Here is a 21275-nt window from a genome sequence, read left to right as displayed (position 1 = left end):
CTGAATTGTGGAAGACAAATTGTGTAATTTAAGTAATTCTGCACACAAGTTGAATGGTCTTAGATTTGCATTTAAACTGGTATGCACAATGTAAAGATGAATGGTAACATTTGTGCTAATAATTTACAATTTTAATTTTTTTCTCATAATGACACTTTACCCCTGATTTTTGGACAAGAGACCCTGCATTTTCATTTGGAATTGGGCCCTATAAATTATATAGCTGGATCTGAGGAAGGCAGCCATGATTAGAATTTTGGCAGTGCAGACCTAGCATCAATGTGCTTATCCACAAGAATATCCATTTCCATTCTAGGATCCAATGTGATAAAAATGAGCTAGACTTTAAGAGAAATTTCTCCATCTGTGACCAGACACCTTCCAGGGTACAACCATCACCCTTCTGTTGGAGGGGTGAGAGTGGGGTCAGTTTTCTCCCAATTGGAATTGTTGGTTTTTATGTGTGATGAGTCTGCTGCAAGGACGACCTCCTGAGCAGCATGCTAAAAACTGTCGAAAGCAGCAGCTGAACTCTTATGTGCTACCCTCCAATTTGTATGTTTTGGTATCACACTTTCTATTGGTCTAGAACTCTAGTTGGTCATAGTAGTATATTTAATTTATACATCCATGTGATCGATGTGCCAGGCATTTTACATAACTTATCTCAATTTAATCTTCTATACATTCTTAAAAGTTGACCTCTGAGTCAATGAAGAGCAGAGGTCTCGTAGAAGGCAATTGTGCAGCCATTATTGGAACCCACATTTGAATGATTTTCATAGCTCATTTAGTCCTGACAAGCCCTGCCTCATCTCCCCTCTGCTGTAAAGCTGTCCATGCTTGGCTATTTTCCATCAGGTTTTTAGTTGAACATCTTTTGCAAGTTGAAATATTATTTAGAACATTTCCTTTCATTTTAAACATACCCAGTAAAATTTGACATCTTTAGAAAGTTGAATTTTTAAAAGCCTTCTTAATTTATAGCATCTTGATTTAAAATCAAACCTTGTGAAACAACTTAAAGAGCCCATCAGTTTTACTCAGTAACGTTTGCTGAAATAAGCATAAACAAAATGTTTTCCTCTGAAGTACATGAGGGTTAAAAGTTTGTGGTAAAAGAATTCTCAAATGGAACATTGCTTGGGACCATTTTGATTGTGTTGGTGATGCTACTGGTCTTATCTTGGATGAGAGCTGGTATAAAATTGTTTAACTTTTGCTTTGAACTCTTTTAAAACTCCAAGCATAGGTTTTAAAAGAGAAATAGCTAAAGAAAGACAACTCTAAGCAAATTTGATCTTCATCCACATTTGTACACGTCAGCATTGCTAAGATGATCACATGTGTCTTCAGGAATGATGTTTACAGCCTTTGATCTAGCATGTAAACGAATGGATACATTGGCACACAGCCTCCTTAGGGTCCATGATATGAATGTGTGTTTTACCTACAGACTCAGCTACTCAGAGGTCTGGTTGAGGATACTCACCTCAAAACACAAGACACTAGAGCAATGGGAGGGAGGAGAATGGTAAAGATTAGTGGCACATTATACCCTTCAAAGGATACATTTCCATCAACTCTTCAGGAAAAATACCTGGAAACATATGGCCTTTTAGTGTATGATGATTCCTTAGGTATAGGAGTCTATGTGCACATCTTGTGTGCATGAGATCTCTTTGTTTTAGTTTTGCTCCTTTTGTTTGTTTATTTTTAGCCAGCTTGTGCAAATGACAATAGCAGAGACGTTATCATAGTCTAAGGAGTCATATGCAGCTGGGTTTCATTCTCAGAACCTCTACTTACTATACTTACTACCTTTTTTCTTCTTTTTTAACTTGAGTACAGTTACCTTACCTCTCCAAAACTCACTTTCATCTATAAATGTAAACAAAAATAATCTGTCTACTCCACAGGCATCTTAAAAGACTACGTGACAACGGTGTCAATTGACTGGCACATGGTAAGTGCTCAATAAATCAATTCATGGTACTTATTATACTGAGGCCTTTCCATGCTGATAACAAGAAAAATGGCATTTTCAGTTAATTTTCTCTTAAATGTAATGAACTATAATAAAATGTAACTTAATGTGCTGAAATCTGCCCAATCTCTTCTGATACCCATGCATTACAGTACTGAAACACAATTGCCAAGCTACTACAACTGTTTTTGCAACACTGTATTTTATTTTAAAATGATAAACATGCTTGGCCAGCCAAAACACATAATTGTGAGTTACTGGATTTATTTTTTCAGTGTAGGATTTCAGTTTATTGGGAAACTATAAGTTGTCACATTAAAAGTAAATTGTACACAAACAAATATGCAGTAATGTAGTTCTGTGATTTCTTTTTTTTTTTTTGTGAGAGAGGAAGAGGAGAGGGTCTTTCTCTGTTGCACGTGCAGGAGTGCAGTGGCACGTTCACGGCTTACTATAACCTCCACCTTCTGGACTCAAGCCATCCTCCCAGCCTCCTGAGTAGCCGGGACTACAGACGTATGCCATCACGCCTGGCTAACTTTTGTAGTTTTCTGTAGAGACGGGGGGTTTCCCCATGTTGCCCAGGCTAACTCCAGGGCTCAAGTGATCCACCTGCATTGGCCTTCCAAAGTGCTGGGATTACCGGCATGAGCCACCACACTTGGCCAGTTTGTGGTATCTTGAACTCCTGAATTAAAGATTCATGAATAGAAAGCATCCCAAATCTCTGCGTAGGGATTTTTTTTTTTTTTTTTTTTTTTTTTTTTTGAGACGGAGTCTCGCTCTGTCGCCCAGGCTGGAGTGCAGTGGCGCTGTCTCAGCTCACTGCAAGCTCCGCCTCCCGGGTTCACACCATTCTCCTGTCTCAGCCTCCCAAGTAGCTGAGACTACAGGCACCCACGACCAAGCCCGGCTAATTTTTTGTATTTTTAGTAGAGACGGGGTTTCACTATGTTAGCCAGGATGGTCTCGATCTCCTGACCTCGTGATCCACCAGCCTCGGCCTTCCAAAGTGCTGGGATTACAGGCGTGAGCCACCGCGCCCGCCCAGGGATCTTTGTAACTGACATTAAAACGTAAATACTGATGTTCACATTGAGAAGCGTTTTGGCATATCATCATTACTAATGTATATTTTGCCCTTTGATTTGAAATCAATGAGTTGGAAAAGCATTTGTGTGTCTCACAGGGTAGTATCTATAACAGCATGGATTAACATTTTGGGGTAAAACAAGTATGGAACAGTTTTTATGAGTTCTTTTTTCCTGTTAACTAATATTCACATCAGTGAAAACGTTCGAATTCTCATCAATCTGTTTAAATTTTCTTATTATAATTAAGCACAACACATTTTTCCTTTTTTTAATTGATGTATAATAATTTTACAAGGTACGTAGTGATGTTTTCATCATGTCATGTATAGTGATCAGATCAGGGTAATTAGCATATTTATCATCTCAAACCTTTATTATTTCTTTGTGTTGAGAACATTTTCTTACAAACAGTTTTTCATGAGTTGGGTGGTTTTCTAGGAGAGACACTGAGTTTAGGCAGACCCGAGGAAAGTAAAATGAAAAGATCAGGAGTAGTATCTCTTGATGAGGCTGAAATACAAGCATAGTGAAAATTTAAACACGAGGCATTTTCTTTCTTTCGATGATATTATAAAAAGAAAATCATGAATGAGTGATTCATAAATGAATAAACTTATTTTATTCACTTTTTTTTTTCTGTACAAAGTCCTGATTCCTGATTTTCCTATGACCTTATGTTCTTCAGCAGCACTTGTTTTTACAATTGAGAGCTAATTACTATCCTGGACCCCTGGAAACTTGTGAACTTTCCAAAGGTCATTATAACTTAGTATCTGCTAAATGCAGCTCGAGAAGGCCCAAATGAAACAAAACTTAGAAACTGTGTTCTTAATCTTGTTTATCATTAATCTGGAGACAAATGGCCTTTATCTAGTTTATACGAAAACTCAGGCACTGGAGTCTGTGCACACACACACACATGCACGTTCATGGTCAAATGTTTTGCCGAATCAGCTGAATGAAATGATTCATGGGAGGCAAACTTCTCTGTCAGCTACACATCAGATAATTGATGCTATTTATAATAGAAATGAAATAGGAGGTTAAAAACTAACAAAGAAAAGAATTCCTTGGAATTGCTGTTGTTTTCTTTGGAAGAAGGGAAGGAACCAGTGACTCAGTTTGGCAATACATTGATCTCATTAGAGAGAACAATGCCAGAGCATGGAGTAAAACTGAATATATTGCAAATAAATGTAACATTGAGACATATTTCACAACGGACTGTTTCCTAGTAATCAGATTCAGTATAGGGAAAGGGCTGTGACAAATTCAAACAGGGGAGAAAAGAGACCAAACACAGAATGAATCTCTTCTTCTTCTTTTTTTTTTCTTTTGAGACGGAGTCTTGCTCTGTCGCCCAGGCTGGAGTGCAGTGGCGTGATCTCGGCCCACTGCAAGCTCCGCCTCTCAGGTTCACGCCATTATCCTGCCTCAGCCTCCCAAGTAGCTGGGACTACAGGCGCCCGCCACCAGGCCTGGCTAATTTTTTTGTATTTTTAGTAGAGATGGGGAGAATGAATCTCTTCTAATCCCTTTTAACCAAACCCAAGAATCATGCCAATATTAAGAAAATGACAGAATGCTTTCCAGGTTATTAGAAATGTACTGTGAAGATGACATTTTTGTATGACTATGCAATGCAGATTATACAATATTTACTACACAATGTAGCCATAAGACTAAAAGAAAATTTAACTATGATAATAGGTTTTATACATTAAGCACCTTTTATTGTTTTAAATATCTTATGTAATCTAAGTAAATTAATCCTCACAACAGACTTGAGAGTTTGCAGTATTACTTTTGCAATTGTTGGGTAGGAGGTTTGGAGATGATAAGGATAAAAGGAAAATAATGTAATCTTTAATTCACAACACACCTGAAATGCAAGGGATGTGGTATTCCTTACAAATACCCAGATGACCATAACGAAGACACATGTATCTGAAATAACTTTGGTAGAGGAAAAAGTTGTTTCTTTGTAGATGAAAAATATTTTATAGAGACTTAAATTTTCATCCTGGGTTCATTCATTTCCAAACCTGCTTTTCCATAAAGTCTGTGAAATAAGAGACGTAGGAAGCCTCACGTCTACCGTTCAGTGTGCCTTTTGACCCCCTAGTTCTCAATCCAGTGCTGGATGGGTGGGGTGTTCTGAATCAGAACCACCTACAGGAGCTTTTTCAAACCACACAGTCCCCCCATTGGTAGGAGAGATTCCATGCTCTGAGAGGAAGACAGAACCAGCTGAGTTATTGTATCAAAGGGGCTTCTGAGGAATATGAGTGTGCACAGCAAGGACAGTGCTATTCACCTCTTGTTCTTCATAAATAGAAATCCTGATAGGACAGAGTGCTGATTCGCTTCTAAGTGCCCCTTCTGACATCAGAAGGTGGGCTTTGTTTGGGCCCAGGACGAGTCTCTCAACACTAAAGTATTTCCTTAGTGATCTCATCACTCAGGGCCACCAGAAGACCCCATTAGAAAAGCTGAGTGGCACATTCTCACTGAAAAAGCCACAGGGAACTGCAGGTGGGGGACTCAGAAACATTCGGGGAGAGATGACAGACAACCTGAGACTATATAGAAGGGCTAGAATTCTAATTTGATACATACATCACCTGGAATTAAGTGTCCTGTTAATAGAAGACATTTGGAAGTTTCAGAGTGAGAGAGAGAAAAAGAGAAAGAGACATAGAGCAAGCAACTGTATGTAGATGGCAATTATAATCTTGATTTCACAGACATCTTCCTTGTTTTATGACTGTTCCTTATTCACAGCTTCCTGTTTCTGTTATGAGTGAAATATGTATACTTGAATTTTGAAGATCTCGATTTGAGTGATCTTAAATTCCTTTCCTATTCTTCAATTAACTCTTTTTTTCTGTGTATTGGGTATCTGCATGTGTGTATGTATATGTTTGTACAGAGATATTATTTCATTAGTCAGAAAACCTGATCTAATTAAAAAACTAAATTGCCTCTTTATAAATGCAAGGACCAGTGATGCTGATGGTGCCCCTTTCACAACTGGCTTCTAGTTTTTCACATGATCTTTGTCTCTGGTGTTAGCTGGCTATGCAAGGTCTCTTCAGCTCACTGTTTCTTGGTTAGCTCTTCTATATAATGTGCCTGGTGAAACCTCTTCTGGATGTAAATAACTAGGGTGTCTCTGAAACATGTGACACTTGCCACTATTAACAAGGTAACAGTCTGATATTAACATTTATTTCTTAGTGTTTGTGGTATTACTTTTATCCTGTCCTGTTAAATCTGGGCATCATTTATATACATTAATAGTCACTGTGGGATCGGATGACCACACAGTTCATGATCCCTTTTATCATTTACTGAGCTTACATTTCATGAAAGATATTTAAGAACACATTCTATTTAATTTAGTGATCTTTAAAGTCATATTGTGTCCGGAATTGGTGGGTTCTTGGTCTCACTGACTTCAAGAATGAAGCCGGGGACCCTCGCCGTGAGTGTTACAGCTCTTAAGGTGGCACGTCGGGAGTTTGTTCCTTCTGATGTTCGGATGTGTTTGGAATTTCTTCCTTCTGGTGGGTTCGTAGTCTCGCTGGTTCAGGAGTGAAGCTGCAGATCTTCATGGTGAGTGTTACAGCTCATAAAAGCAGGGTGGACCCAAAGAGTGAGCAGTAGCAGGATTTATTGCAAAGAGCGAAACAACAAAGCTTCCACAGTGTGGAAGGAGACCTGAGCGAGTTGCCACTGCTGGCTCCCACAGCTTGCTTTTATTCTCTTATCTGGCCCCACCCACATCCTGCTGATTGGTAAAGCCGAGTGGTCTGTTTTGACAGGGCGCTGATTGGTGCGTTTACAATCCCTGAGCTAGACACAAAGGTTCTCCACTTCCCCACTAGATTAGTTAGATACAGAGTGTCCCGCACAAAGATTCTCCAAGGCCCCACCAGAGTAGCTAGATACAGAGTGTCGATTGGTGCATTCACAAACCCTGAGCTAGACACAGGGTGCTGATTGGTGTGTTTACAAACCTTGAGCTAGATACAGAGTGCTGATTGGTGTATCCACAATCCCTGAGCTAGACATAAAGGTTCTCCAAGGCCATACCAGAGTAGCTAGACACAGAGTGTGGACTGGTGCATTCACAAACCCTGAGACACAGGGTGCTGACTGGTTTGTTTACAAACCTTGAGCTAGACATAGGGTGCTGATTGGTGTATTTACAATCCCTGAGCTAGTAGACATAAAGGTTCTCCCTGGCCCCACCAGACTCAGGAGCCCAGCTGGCTTCACCCAGTGGATCCCGCAATGGGCTGCAGGTGGAGCTGCCTGCCAGTCCCGCGCCATGCGCTCTCACTCTTCAGCCCTTGGGTGGTGGATGGGACTGGGCGCGTGGAGCACAGGGCGGCGCTCATCGGGGAGGCTCGGGCCGCACAGGAGCCCACGGAGTCGGGGGAGTCTCAGGCATGGTGGGCTGCAGGTCCCGAGACATGCCCCGTGGGAAGGCAGCTAAGGCCCGGTGAGAAATTGAGCACAGCAGCTGCTGGCCCAGGTGCTAAGCCCGTCACTGCCCGGGGCCCGTAGGGCCGGCCGGCTGCTCCGAGCGCGGGGTCCGCCCAGCCCACGCCCACCCGGAACTCACGCTGTCCCACAAGCACCGCGCGCAGCCCCAGTTCCCGCCTGCGCCTCTCCCTCCGCACCTCCCCGCAAGCTGAGGGAGCGGGCTCCGGCCTTTGCCAGCCCAGAAAGGGGCTCCCAGAGTGCAGCGGCGGGCTGAAGGGCTCCTCAAGTGCCGCCAAAGTGGGAGCCCAGGCAGAGGAGGCGGCGAGAGCGAGCGAGAGCTGTGAGGACTGCCAGCACGCTGTCACCTCTCAATATAAGGTAACTGTTCAAGCCCAATTTTATAAAAAAATGAACTAAGATTTGGATATATTGAGGAACTTTCCTAAGACAGCAGAGCTAGTAAGTGACAGAACATTGAGTCAAATTGTGATCACATGAACCAAAAAATTCATTCTGCTCAGCCTTAGAAAATGCAGGTCATAAGTTTTATTATTCATTCAACAAGTATTTGTGGAGCACAATGCCACGCAATAGCCATTGTTCTAGGCACTAACATACAGCAACAAATAGGAAGAAGCAGCAATGAGGATTCTACTCCCTACCTGAATTGCCTGATCAAAACTCTCTACCACTTTGCCTCTGCTATCCCTGGGATGTTGCTAAGCAGTGTTCAGCTTCTACTCAAAATCCATTATTAAGGATCAACAGTCGTCTTTGATTTAAATTCAGTAGCTGTGATTTCCTATCAGCCCCTTCAGAGGAGGATACTGTCATTCCCGCAGGGTCCGTAGAATTTCCCATTTTTTACATGCCGTGTGATTGCAACTTTCAGTTCTGCACAACCAGAAAAGCTGTGAATGGTGCATTTTCTCCATCCTTTTCACTCTTTCCACCTCTGCCTCTCAACAGGGACAGCTGTTTTCTATTACAAAACAGGCTGACAAGGTGCTGGTCTGGAGCAGAGTCTCTTTGGCAGGTAATTTTGATGAGGCCCAGAGGTAAGGGGGTGGGTGTCTCTGATGGGTTTCCGGTCCTGTTATCAGCCACGTCCAGCAACCCCAGACATGGCTGCTGTCTGTACATAGGGCTGATTTCTGGCTTGGAGCCCATGCCTGCTGAGAGCCTCAGTCATTCATCAGGGCTAATCCATTAACTTTTTCTACTTAGGCCGAGGAAGCCTGGGAATGAGGCAAACATTCAGTCCCCCTCTGGCAGAGAACTTGGTCATTGAACACTCGGTAGTAACCCTACCAGTTCTGACTGGGCACTCATACTTTGATTTTTTGGTTGTTGTTGTTCTCATTTTAGAAAAGTAAAGTAGCAATTCTAAACACTAACAAATAGACTTAGTACAGAGAGAAGGTAAATACCATGTGAGAAAATACTCCCCTCGACAGTGAGCTATCTGCAGAAGAGAGGATCCAGTGATATTTTTTGCACAGGGAAGTTTTCTCTATGGCTTCAAACCAGACTTTATATTGCCTTTGGTTTTCGGGAAAATACAGGTATCTTAGCAACAAGGCCCAGCTAAAACCTACTGAGGTTTGTAACCTGAGTCCTATTCTGCTTACTGCCCTTCTAGTGGGTACTTCCAGAAACTGGCTTTCCCCTGCACTCAACTTTACTGTTTAGATGGAAAAAACACAGCTGGAAAAGACCTAGTAAGATTTGTCATTAAGAAAAAAATTGTTCTTAGCCTTAATTGGTTTGCTAGATTAGAACGCCTTCTTTTTCTGAAGAACACCAGATGTCAGGAGACTTGGTATGTAGTCCAACTCTGTGATTAACAATAACATTAATAATAACAAAACATAACAGAAGCATTTAACATTCAGTGACATTTAACAGTAACAATATCAGGCTATTACTCTGTGTTAATATGGACTAGTGTATGCATGTAACATACATTGTGTGATTTAAACTTCATCACAGCTCTGACAATGTAGGTGTTATCAGCATTGTCTCTTTTTTACAAATGAAGAAACGAAGCCTTAGAGAGGTGAAATAACTTGTTCTAGGACAATACTTATTAAAATATGAAGGTAGAATTTATACCCAGCTTTATCTGTTTCCTCATGTGGAAAGTAGGGATGGGGACAGGGATTAGAGCATGTTTGTAAGTTTCCTTAAAATGCCATCACCCTCAAGGAAAGAAAATGACAGGATATTGTATCAGGCTCTAACATATTATATGAAGCTTACATTAGTAATGGTGGTGATGATACCAAGTGGATTTACAGAGTTCTAAATAACTTATAAAACTTTCATTTTATTACTGATATGAACTGAATGTGACCCCCTCAAATTCATATGTCGAAGCCCTAATTCCCATCATGATGGTATTGGGATTGGGGGGTTAGGCCCTTCAGACATGAATTCAGTTTAGGTAAGGTCCCAAAAGAAGAGTCCCATGATGGGATTAGCACCCTTATAAGAAGAGGAAGAGACTAGAAGGAGCTCTATCTCTCTGCCTTGTGAGGCTGCAGCAAGACAATGGTTGTCTGCAATCTAGGAAGAGAGCCCTCACCAGAAACCATGTCACTGGCACCTTGATTTGGACTTTCAGCCTCCAGAACTGTGAAAAATGGGTAAATGTCTTTGTTTAAGCTACCCAGTCTATGGTATTTAGTTGTGGCAGTCTGGGGAGAACAATGCAATTACCGTATTTGATTGCCACAATTAATCACCTTTTCTGTGTAATGAATAATGACATAGGGCTTTGTGCTTTTATTTTACTTTTTTTTTATTTTTTGAGACACAGCCTCACTCTGTTGCCAAGGCTGGAGTGCAGTGGTGCGATCTCAGTTCACTGCAACCTCCACCTCCTGGGTTCAAGCAATTTTCCTGCCTCAGCCTCCCAAGTAGGTGGGATTACAGGTGTGTGCCACCATGCCTGGCTAATTTTTGTATTTTTAGTAGAGATGGGGTTTCACCTTGATGGCCAGGCTGGTCTCGAACTCCTGACCTTAGGTGATCCACACGCCTCAGCCTCCCAAAGTGATGGGATTACAGGCGTAAGCCACCATGCCCAGCCTGGACTTTGTACTTATAATTCTGTAATTTTGAGAAATTTGAGTAGAATCCTTTTCCAGAATCAGAAATTTAAGCTCCTGCCAAGAACACTTTTCTCTTTCAGTCACTCTTGCTCAGATGCATAAAATCTCCTCCGTACCCAGCCCTGATTGCTCTCCGGGCTTAGTAGAAATCCCTGCTGAAGAGCCATTTCGACCGTGAGGGCAGCAGAGTTGTCCCAGACAGAGAAGCCCAAAGGTCCAGAGTGCCCTGAACATTCTGCACAGCTACCTCTCTGGGCTTGGACCAACTGGCTTCTTTCGGTGGCTGTCTGGAGATGTACTCCCTGGAGACCACAACTTTGGGATCCGATACCTACCCTGATTATATTTCCATGCACATATTTGGGGGAAATTAAGTTTTCATTAGCAAAGTCATTTGAATGACCTCTGACATGCTCAGCATCCTAATCATGGTGGAGGTGAGAGAGAGAAAGGGAAGGAAGGCAAGAGAAGCAGTGCTAAGGGAGCTTCTTGCCTGCAGAGCTGGAGAGGTTGTGTTTGTTCCCATTTGTCCTCCTTCGGGCTGTCCCAGAACACTAGTGATGAGCTTTTCACTGGATGTGGTTGAGACAAAGCAGCACCCACATCACCCCTTCCCACCATTTTATCTCTTATTGCACAAAACACATTTAGTTGTGGGTCTGACCCTTGACCCCAAATTCTGAACCAGAACTCACTGAGTCCTTCAGGTTCTCTTTGAGGAATCTGCATAGCCACAAGGGTTCAATGAGAGGTACTTTTTGGTCTGGGTTTAATTTTCTTGTAATTTGTTTCCTCTACCTGGACACAATATTCTTGGGGAAGTGCCCTTCTTAACCAACATAGACACGGAGGCTAAGTGGACAAATTCCACATCATCCCCAGAGGGTCCCCCTGCCTGGGGGAGTAAGCGAAACTTGGTGTTGCAAACACCTACACTTCTTTCACACTATAGGTTACAATTCTGGAATATTTGACTCATCTACCTCTCTCTTATTCAGATATAGATAAAATGAATGCCAGGCAGTTAGCTGTGTGGGAAGGGTTTGGTTGAGGCTATGAGAATATAGAATATTTCACAGATTTTTCAAGTGATAAGGATTGAGCATATGGCAGGAGTAGAGTAAGGGGTACATTGAAAATGTGGACTGTGTAGGGTCATGGGATCATTGAATGGTGAAACACCCACACCCACAGACAGCGAATGTCTCAAGAACTGGGCTTTGTACTTATTTCTTCTTTTGTACAAATCCCTTTACCATTGTGTCAGGTTTTATTTATTTATTTATTTATTTATTTTGCAACTTCCTATTATGTTGCAGAGTCAGTAACATTCATAGCATTAAAACTAGACTTTACAAGACCAAATAGTACCCTTTGAAGTTTACTTTTAAGTGGTTTGCCTTCAGGGACTCTGAATTGGCCCAAGCATCTTCAAGACATCTAACCTTGGTGAACCTTAAATTTCACAACTAGAACTCTAGTTCTTTGATTTCATAAATCTTGACATTCTAGTGGTCGTAAGGAACTTAATGACGTGTTCAGGCCTTACAGTCAGAACAATCTGAATTGAAATCTCTACCACGCATGTGATATTCACCTTCATTTGTAAAATGAGAATAATGAAGTACTACCAACCTCTAGTGTGATTTTAAGAATTAAGTAAGGGAGTTTTTGAAATGCTCTGCAAAATGCCTTGTTATTGGAGTCAACGGTGTTATCATGCTTGCCATTCTCCCCATAGCCGAACTTCAAACTATGGCAAGCATTACTCAACTCCAAAAGCTGTATTCATACCAGGTTGTACTCACACTAGATTTGACTAACTTCAGTGATAGCATCTTACTACCTCCTGAGATTGCCAAGTAATGTTTCAAAATTGTAATTGCTAGAGAATTCTTTCTTAATTTGAGGCTAATCTTCTAACGTCCATATATGGATTTTCATTAGAGACCTTGGAGCAAAAGAATGCAAGTCAGTGACAGCTGTTCTAGTATCTGAGAGAATTTGTGTTGATGGCCTCCTTTCTTCCTTCTCCTTGTTCTCTCACTTCTTCCAAATATGATGTGCTTGGGTGCCCTTACCATGGTAGCTGTTCTGCTTATAAATATGCTACTTCTTGTTTGTTGTTGTTTTTTGAGACAGATTCTCGCTATTGTCGCCCAGGCCTGGAGTGCAGTGGCACGATCTCAGGTCACTGCAACCTCCGTCTCCTGGGTTTGGCCTCCCAAGTAGCTGGGATTACAGGCGCCTGCCACCACACCCAGCTAATTTTTGTATTTCTAGTAGAGATGGGGTTTCACCATGTTGGCCAGGCTGGTCTCGAACTCCTGACCTCAGGTGGTCCAGCTGCCTTGGCCTCCCAAATGGCTGGGATTACAAGCATGAGCCACCACACCCATCTATATGCTATTTCTTTAAGATCCTTTTTAAATTCTCTAGGTTTGGAAACCCTGTAGCCCTCACTAATTTAGGTATTTTCCCTTAATAAAAGAAAAAAAGTTAATAAATACTCACTTATCCATTACCAAAATGGAACAACTGTTAATATTTTTCCAGTTTTCTTTACACTTTTTCAAAGGCAAAGAACGTAGTAGGTAAAATTGAGACCCGTGTGATGTCCTTCCTAATTTGCATTCCCTTCCCTTCCAGAGCTAGTGATTAAGAAGTATTTGATGTGCATCCAGTTCTATATATGTACCCTTTAACTATAACATATGCACATATACAAAAATATATATAGTTTATACATATTTGCAAAGCTATATCATTCATTTGCATTATTTAAATACAGTACATGTAAAGTTTTCTAACTTGCTTTTTCATTCAATATTATATTTTCAAAGCAGATTCATGACAATACATACGTAGGTTATTCTTTTTAACCACAGTATATTTTATTATATGAACATATCACAATTTATCCATGTATCTAACTATGTAACTTTATTCACTACCACTTGACGTTTGCATTATTTCCCCTTTTTGCTACAACATTGTTGTATGGGACATCCTTGTATATAGTTATCTTTACTCTGTAAGAGTTCATAGATTTTCTCTAGGCCAAACACACACACAGGGAAGCATTCTCACCTTGGATGGCTGGGTTACAGAGTATAAACGTTTTGGGGTGATGCCACTGCTCTTTGTGATGATTCTATTAGCATACTCTCACCAGTATTAAATGAGAGTTCCGATTTGCTCTCATTCTTGGCTAAACATTGATATTTTTGCCTGTCTGGTGAATTTTAAAGTGTGTCTTACTTCTTAAAAATGTTCCTGATCATTTTTTATAGGTGAGCATGTTTTCATTTGCATTTAACATATGCAGTTTTCCATTTCAGTTTGTCATTTTCCATGAATGACACATGAAGATACTTTGCCCATTTTTCTATTACATTCTTCCATATTTTTGTATTGAATATATTTATTTTCATATTCTGAGTGTAGACTTATATGTGCTGAACATATTTCCAGTCAGTGGCCTTTAATTTTGTTTTATATACCATTATTTATGCATAAATTTTAAGTCTAAATTGGTCGGGTTTATCAGAGTTTTTCTTTATGATTTTGTCTTTTTGTGTCTGCTTTGATAAATCTTTCCCTACTCTGAAATCTTAAATATGTGCACCTATATTTTATCCTAATAGATTTAAAGTTTTTTAACATTTATATTTTAATTTATTTTATTAATAATATGAAATAAAAAATCATTTATGCATACTATATATTACATATAATATATGCAAAATACATATTATGTATATGGATAGACAGCTCTCCCAGTGCCACTTACTAAATACTTCATTCTTTTACTGTGCTAATTATATCTTCATCCATGTCCAATTTAGACTTTGTTCCCTCTATCAAGTTTTTATTTTAATGACTGTATTTTTCACTTTATGATTTGGGATTGGTTGGTTTTATCATCCACCTGTGTTCAGTATCTACGTCTGTTGTTCCATAACACCATTTTTATTTCATGAATTTTCACCTCCAGTTTTTAAGGATCTTGAAGATTTTAATGTCAGTATTTTCAATACTGTCAGGAGTGAATTTTTGTCTGAAATGTTTTATTTTGTAGGCAATCTCTTCTGAGTCTTTTTCTTTGTGTACTTTGTAATTTCCATTTGCAAGCTCTTCTTGTGTAAGGAGATGTTTTTCCTCTGCCTGTCTGTACTTTTACTTCCCTGCTTTCCCCTGGGGCCCCTTTCCTATCCTCAGCAGGGCAGAACCATTCTTTCCATCATTGCCCATTCTGCCCTGTGACTGGGATGGCAGGAGCCAGGCCATGGGCCGGCAGACCAGCACTTGAGTGACGCAGCTCTGTGTAAACTGTGGGCTCAGTCTCCTCTCTTTACCACTGCGTCCTGTGCCAATGAAGTTTGTTTTTGTCCTATACGGTTTGTGGGTTGTTTTGAACACCATGGTCCCTAAGAGTCAAATTTATTGCTTATGTATTTTAGTTATTTTCTGGCTGATGATGAGGTTTCTTTCATTTTGTAAAACTAGTGTGGTTTTTCTTTTCACTTGAAATATGATTTTGCAACATCACATATTCAGAGGATATGCACTGACCGGAAATTGGGTTCGGTGTGTTTTTCCCTTTTTTGACCACTGCCAAAAAACTGTCTTTCAGGAAGTAGAATCTACTCTGACTAATCAATCACAGTGAATGAAAGGATGAGTAGAGCGAAAGCATTGCATTTCCAATTCTGGTACAGTGGTCTGGAACAGACCAGAGCAGTGTGTCCTCAGCTTGTTGTACAGAATGACCTAGAGATTCAGGGTTTTTTTTTTTTTTTTTTTTTTTTTTTTTTTTTTTGAGACAGAGTCTCACTCTGTTGCCCAGGCTGGAGTGCAGTGGCGTGATCTTGACTCACTGTAACCTCTGCCTGCTGGGTTCAAGCGTTTCTCTTGTCTCAGCCTCCCGAGTAGCTGGGATTACAGGTGTGCACCACCACGCCCGGCTAATTTTTGTATTTTTAGTAGATATGGGGGTTTCGCAATGTTGGCCAGGCTGGTCTCGAACTCCTGACCTTAGGTGATCCGCCCACCTCGGCCTCCCAAAGTGCTGGGATTACAGGCGTGAGCCACTGTGCCCGGCCAATTCAGGTTTTTTTTAAGGGTTCCAAAGTTGATTCTTATGCTCAGGAAGGCTTGGGAAGCACAGATCTAAAGGAATGTGCTCTGGGTGAGGAAGTCAGAAAGCATGATGTTCAGCTCTAACTCTTTTTCTTAAAATCTAAATTTTATTGAGCCAAGTCCTTTGTGGCTTCTGATTCTCTCACATGTAAAATGAAAGGGCTGTATGGTACAGTCCCTGAGAACATTTGACAATCTGAATACACTTAATTCTTACACTAGTGAAACTTTTTTTTTTTTAAGTAATTTTAGCATCCACACTCTACTCTTGACTTGGGTTGAGATTGTAGTTAATTAAAACCTCAGGCCTTTTTCCATGTGTTGCTCTCAAGCCAACATCTCTCCAGTCTGCAATTAGCTTTTGCATGCAGGTAAGGACTTACTATATTTTTCTGCCTAAATTTACTTTAATATTTGTAAACATTTTTAATGCACTATAATATGCATAAAGATAAACGAGCATATTCCAGGAATATATTTGCTAATTTTTTACCAGCTACACCTGTGCATCCGGCACCCAGCTAAAAGAACAGACTATTTGCACCACCCCAGAGCCCTTCTTTGTATTCCTTTCTAGACATTACCCATCTCCCCATGAGAAACCTCTACTATGACTTCTAACACATTTGTTTTGCTCTTTTGGGATGTATATAGAGTCACAAATATATACTGGCTTCCTTTGTTTAATATTATGTTTTTGACAATTATGCATCTTGGTACATAGATTTATAGATCGTTAATTCTCATCATTGTGTAGTATTCCATGGTGTAAAATACACCATGCTTATCCATTCTACTGATGGTGAGCATTTTGGTAATTTCCAACTTTGGCTACTATGAATAATGCTGCTATGAAAGTTCTAGTAAATGTATTTTGGTGAACATACGTTTGCACTTCTCTTGGGTATATAACTAAAAGTGATATTACTAAGTAATAGTTCACTTACATATTTAGTTTCAGTAGATACTGCTACACTGTTTTCCAATGTGGTTGACTCAACTAAACCTCCCACGCACAGTGTATCAGTCTTCTAGTCGCTCCACCTCTTTGCCACATTTAGAATTTTTCATCGTAGTTATTGTAGCTTTTGTGTTGTGGTATCACATTGCGGTTTTAATTAGTAATTACCAATGATTAATCCAGTTGAATGATTTTTTTCACATGATTATTGGCAATCTTGATGTTATCTTTTGTGAAGTATCTACTCAAGTCTCTTGAGCATTTTTTCAATTGGGTATTTGTCTTTGTCTTATCAATTTGTTTTAGTACTTCATCTATTTTAGGTATAACTCCTTTTAAAATATATTTATTGTAAATACGTTCTCCTGCTCTATGGATTACATTTTCACTCAGTTGTGTCTTTTGAGAAACAGAATTTCTTAATTTTTCTATAGTTTAATTTATGATTTTTACCTTTATGTTTGATGTCCTGTTTAAAAATGGCTATTCTGAAGTTACAAAGGTACTCTTCTAGATTGTTTATTGTTTTACTCTTAACATTTAGATCTGTAATCTATAATCCATCTGAAATTGAATATTTTGTTTGTTGGTTGCCTAATTGGCATGATATGAGGCATGACTGTCTCTCTCTCTCTGTATACATACTTATGTATATATATATATACACACACACACATATATGCGTATATATGTACACACACATACACATATGTACATACATACACATATACACACATATTTTTCTTTTGCCAGAATTATTTTCTTACAGTCTGGCATCCAAATTTAGCAATTACTCCCTGCCTCATGTCTCCTACAAATATAATTAGCATGCCATTAATACCAGCACAGTAACTTTTTATTAAATAATTTAAATTAATTTAACATTGAAGTAGACAAGTATTCTTAGGAGTCTTCTGTTGAAATGCAAATACATTTGGAGAAGAAGTACACTGAAATTTTGTAACACATATACACCTATTAGTGATTTATAAATCAGAAAGTCAGGCGCTTTTAGCAGCCCTATGGGAATTAGGTGAGAAATAGTTCTGAGAAACAGGATGGTGGTGAGGGTTAGCCAGCATGTGGTGCCTGGCTGGAAAGGGCCAGCCTCGGCAGGATGATGAAGCCAGGGCAATGTGCTAACTTAAGGCCAGAAGTGTTAGTGAGCTCTGAGAAGTGGGATGGAAAGGCAGGAAAGAAAAGTATTTCTTGCCTTTAAATTGCGTGCAGGACTGACTAAGAGTAACTAACTGTGATAATTTGTTTTTCCATAGAAGTACTAGCAAAGGACAATGAATGTTTCCATTACCCTCACCCCCTCAACTTGTCATGCCAGTCCCCACGAGTCACCCGGCTTTCCCCAGTCTCAGTTTCTCCTCTTCATAGAGGAGATGGGTGGATGGCTGTCTTATCACTCTCTGTGCTGGAGCCTACTGCAGTTGTAGGGTTGCAAGACTCAAATGAGACTCTATAACCAGATATAAATTATCCTCACTGCATCTCAGAAGACTACTTTGTTACCCACTTCAACCTCCACACCTTTATGTGTGAGGCTGAATGCGAGAGTGTGTGTGTCAGAATTTAAGACCAATCTACCCGAATGCAAGATTGGCATTTAAGGATATTCTCTGGAGAGAGGGTCCATGATAGTGGAATCACCCCAGCAGAGGCTGAGGTGACAAACATTGAGGGGGGACATCGAAGAAGCGTCAGGGGAGGTAGTATAGAGTGTACGAAGGATGTTTCGACTCCTGGTTTTATATAAAAAGTTGGCTCTGTGCTCACTCCACATGGGAAGTTCATCTGGCCCTTTTTGCACCTCGGTTATTAACATCTGCCTGTTCTTAGACTGAGTATATTTTAACACTCTATTTATATATACTAGTGCTGATAATTTTTTAACTGAAAAAAAATTTCTAGAGAAAATGACGTTAAGGTTATTTAATTCCTTCATCAATTTGGTATCCAGAGTTAAATCACCTCAATTTTTTTTAAAAAAAATTATTTTACTAAACGTTTTCATCTGGACAAATCCCTTTTCGTGTAAATTTTATAAAAAATGTCTCCTTTGAATTTAAATCAACTTTTACCCATATGCAATTGTAAACTATCTTTTGTGGCCATAAGTTCTACAAAGTCCAAATTTCATGTCTAAAAATGTTAGATCTAAATTTCTGAGAATATTTTAATATTTTAACAAATATTATTGTCATCAATATTTACTGTGTATAATTTTACTTATTTTCAGTCTATCTAAAATGATTTCTATCAAGTTTATTTTTTGTCTGTTTAATCATAAGGTGATTCTTTGCTCAATGTTTCACTTTCAACAATTTTACTATGTGGAGTTTTAGCTATTGTTAATTTATTTGTGTGTTGATTGCTTCTATTATGCTTGATTTTTTTTTTTTTTTTGAGATGGAATCTTGCTCTGTCACCCAGGCTGGAGTGCAGTGGCATGATCTTGGCTCACTGTAACCTCTGCCTCCCAGGTTCAAGCGATTCTCCTGCCTCAGCCTCCCAAGCAGCTGGGATTACAGGCATGCAACGCTATGCTTGACTAATTCTGTATTTTTAGTAGAGATGGGGTTTCACCATGTTGGCCAGGCTGGTCTAGAACTCCTGACCTCAGTTGATCCACCTGCCTTGGCCTCCCAAAATGCTGGGATTACAGGTGTGAGCCACTGCACCTAGCTGCTGCTTGATTTTTTTATAATGTGTCAATTGTGTAAATGTTTACTTTACCAGCTAGTTATGATTCTTGACTTAATTTTTTATTTGTAATGGCAGGTTCAAAATATTCACATGAGTAAGTTTCACTTTTACTTTTCTAAATCTGCATTAAAATGGCCTTGTACTTGAAAAAAAATCTTTTTTTCTTCTTTAGAAATACATGTTCCATATTTCTCTACACAGATACAGAGGAGGGGGAAAATATATGCTCCTGTGGTAAGCAATCCCTTACACGTGGAGCCAAGGTAGAAAACAGGCACGAATGATATGAAATCTGAAGTGAGGACTGGCTCTGAGAATAGCCATATCTAGTGGCAGCTGTGAGAGACCTATAACCAATGACAAGTGATGTCTTGGCTTGTAAAAAAGTCCTGACTTTTTAATAATTGCCATTCTGACTGGCATGAGATGGCATCTTACTTTGGTTTTGATTTACATTTCTCTAATGACCAGTGATGTTGAGCTTTTTTGCATGTTTGTTGACTGCTTAAATGTCTTCTATTGAGAAGTGTCTGTTCACATCCTTTGCTCAGTTTTTAATGGTTTTTCTTCTCATAAACATGTTTAATTTCCTTATAGATTCAGGATATTAGACCTTTGTCAGATGGATAGACTGCAAAAGTTTTCTCCCATTCTGTAGGTTGTCTGTCTGCTCTGATGATAGTTTTTCTTCTGCTGTGCAGAAACTCTTTAATTAGATCCCATTTGTTAATTTTTGCTTTTCTTGCATTTGCTTTTGATGTATTTGCCATGAAATCCTTTCCTGTGCCTATTTCCAGAATAGTATTACTAGATTTTGTTCTAGGACTTTTATAGTTTTGGGTTGTAAATTTAAGACTTTAATCCATTTTAATTTAATTTTTGTAAATGGTGTAAAGAAGGGGTCCAGTTCCAATTTTCTGCACATGGCTAGCCAGTTCTCCCAGCACCATTTATTAAATAAGGAATTATTTCCCCATTGCTTGTTTTTGTTAGGTTTGTCAAAGATTAGATGGTTGTAGATGTGCGGTCTTACTTCTGAGTTCTCTACTCTGTTCCATTGGTCTATGTGTCTGTTTTTCTATCAGTACCATGCTGTTTTGGTCACTGTAGCCTTGTAGTGTAATCTTAAGTCTATTTGTGGGAATGTAACTTAGTTTAACCATTGTGGAAGACAGTGTGGTGATTCCTGAAAGACCTTGAACCAGAAATACCATTTGACCCTGCAATTCCATTACTGGGTATATACCCCCCAAAATATAAATCATTCTATTATAAAGATACATGCACATGTATGTTATATTGCAACATTATTCACAACAGCAAAACTATGGAATCAACCCAAATGCCCATCAATGATAGACTGGATAAAGAAAATGTGGTGGCTGGGCCCGGTGGCTCACGCCTGTAATCCCAGCACTTTGGGAGGCCGAGGTGGGTGGATCACGAGGTCAGGAGATCCAGGCCAACATGGTGAAACCCGGTCTCTACTAAAAATATGAAAAATTAGCTGGGTGTGGTGGTGCATGCCTGTAATCCCAGCTATTCTGGAGTCTGAGGCAGGAGAATCACTTGAACCCAGGAGACAGAGGTTGCAATGAGCTGAGATTGCGCCACTGCACTCCAGCTTGGCAATAGAGCGAGACTCTGTCTCTTAAAAAAAATAAAATAAGAAAAGAAAAAGAAAATGTGGTACATGGTACATATACACCATGGAATACTATGTAGTCATAAAAAGGAATGAGATCATGTCCTTTGCAGGACATGGA

At 39.7% G+C, this 21275-nt stretch overlaps 1 long non-coding RNA gene across 1 annotated transcript in view; it reads right to left on the bottom strand.

Annotated features, from left to right (window-relative positions):
* Nucleotides 1-3427: 3427 nt before the first annotated feature.
* The window catches only part of LOC115936185 (uncharacterized), a 32289-nt gene continuing 14441 nt past the window's right edge, over nucleotides 3428-21275 (bottom strand). Inside the window, exon 4 of the long non-coding RNA XR_004071746.1 lies at nucleotides 3428-3591. This is a non-coding gene — a long non-coding RNA (uncharacterized lncRNA). The remainder of the gene's footprint in view (nucleotides 3592-21275) is intronic.

The sequence above is a fragment of the Gorilla gorilla genome, chromosome 9, assembly GCF_029281585.2.
Source record: "Gorilla gorilla gorilla isolate KB3781 chromosome 9, NHGRI_mGorGor1-v2.1_pri, whole genome shotgun sequence".
NCBI classification, from domain to species: domain Eukaryota; kingdom Metazoa; phylum Chordata; class Mammalia; order Primates; family Hominidae; genus Gorilla; species Gorilla gorilla.
Note: the sequence above shows the minus strand (reverse complement) of the source record. Positions and strands in the feature narration are given on the sequence as shown.